The sequence below is a fragment of the Arachis duranensis genome, chromosome 8 (genome assembly GCF_000817695.3).
Source record: "Arachis duranensis cultivar V14167 chromosome 8, aradu.V14167.gnm2.J7QH, whole genome shotgun sequence".
In the NCBI taxonomy this organism is placed as follows: domain Eukaryota; kingdom Viridiplantae; phylum Streptophyta; class Magnoliopsida; order Fabales; family Fabaceae; genus Arachis; species Arachis duranensis.
In genome coordinates, this window is record NC_029779.3 from 29,188,140 (window position 1) to 29,190,248 (window position 2,109).

A 2,109-nucleotide genomic window follows, 5' to 3' on the forward strand; every position below is an offset into this window, starting at 1 on the left:
CGAGGTAGAGAATGCAGTCTGCCCTGGTTGCTCCGTTCACCATTCAAATTTTCAAGAAGAAAAAAAAATTACAAGAAGAGAATTGGAAATATACTCTTAATTAAATAGAATTTTTTATTTTTATAAATTAAATAAATATCATAATTATTGAAATAAATAATTTTAAAATATTTACCAAAATAAATATCTCTCTCTTAATTCGGTAAACGAGATAATTTTGCACGTATTTTGTTTACTGTATAAACGGTATTTTTTTAATTTTTGTATATCTCGTTTATAGTGTAAACAAGATATATATTATTCCGTTTATACTGTAAACGAGATATATGTATTTATAAATAAATAAATATAATTTTTAAAAATAATAAAAAAATATCTTTATAGTAATACAAATCGGGAGCTCATATGCTGACGTGGCACTCATACGTTGAGTCTGGAAGTTTATTTTACTTGAGTGTTATCACTAGAAATTTTTAGATTCATATTTATAAATTATAAATTATTATTTGCTTAGGTTGTTATTTTTAAATTTTAAATTATTTATTTGGGTTGTTATACTTAGATTGTTATTTTTTAAATTTTAAATTGTTGTACTTAGGTCGTACTTACCAATTTACACTATATTTATTTATTTCGTTTACATATGTGTATTTTTTCAATTTTCATATGTCTTGTTTACACATAAAAAATTATCTCATTTATAGTATAAAACGATATATATGTATTTATAAATAAATAAATATAATTTTTAAAAATAATAAAAAATATTATTAATATAATTTGGATCAAACTTTTAAAAGTAGAATGTTTCAGATAAGAGAAAAGATGGATAATTTTAAATAACAAGAAAGATAAATTGTCCATTTTAAATAACAAAAAAAATTAATTATCCATTTAAATTAAACACTGTTAACACGTTTATGTGAAAGCATGTTAAGTGCACCGTCCCACTATTAATACGGTTATCTTTTTTCTAACTGCCCATTATTAATACTATTGTTTCTAATTGATAAAATTTTAAAATTTTTTATGCACTCTTTTTATTAATTTTTAAATTCAAATTTTACACTGTCCACTATCAATACTATTGTTTATAATCGTTTGCCAAATTGTTAATTTTTAAATTCAAATTTTGAATTACCCACTATCTATTAATACTATTGTTTATAACCGTTTGTCAAATTATTAGGAGACGTAGATAGAGATAATAGGAAAAGAATTGACTCTCATGTTATCTTCCATTATCCATGTTAACCGTTTCAATTCTTTTTCTACTATCCCGTCAACGTCTCCTAAAATGGGCACTGGGTACGGTTATTTTTATTTTTCAAATTTAAATCAATCAAATTGGATCATAGTTTAATTTAAAATCTTTTATGTACTTTTTTTAGTATTAATTGATCAAACATATCTATTTTAATCTTTTCTACCAACCTTTTTATGTACAATTTGCATGTTAAAAATTTATATTATTGATATTATTAATATTTTTTATTATTTTTAAATTTATTTTTTTAAAAAAATACATGTATCTTATTTACATTATAGGATAAACAAGATATACAATGTAAACGAGATAAGAGAGAAATATTTATTTTAGTAATTATTATATTTATTTAATTTATAAAAATAAAAATCCTAATTAAATAACAAGGGGATTTTTATTTTATTTATTTTTATTTATTTTAATCCGTTCCAAGTAAAAAATATAAAATACTGAAGTACCAACATGATTACCTCAAATGAAACGTAATTAATTTCATTAAATAAAGCTTTTAATTCAAGCCTTGTCTATGAACAAATTTTCTGTTGAAAGACTTAGTTCAATAGTTCCAGTTGAGAATGCCATTTTTTTTGTCACAGTTTTGGGCTGGACTACAACCCAACCCAGATAACAGATCACTACAAGAAATAACTTAGCCTCGCAATAAACTCCTCAATAACCTCCATGGTCATTGTACCTGCTTCCTCATCAATCAGTTGGTATCAATAAGTACCACTGCATAGTCCAAAAGGGTTGGTCCATTCTTAGTGCACCTTAAAGCTGTCCGGATCCAAAGAAATCTAATCCAAAACTAAATGGTTTATGATATCCGACTATGGACCAAA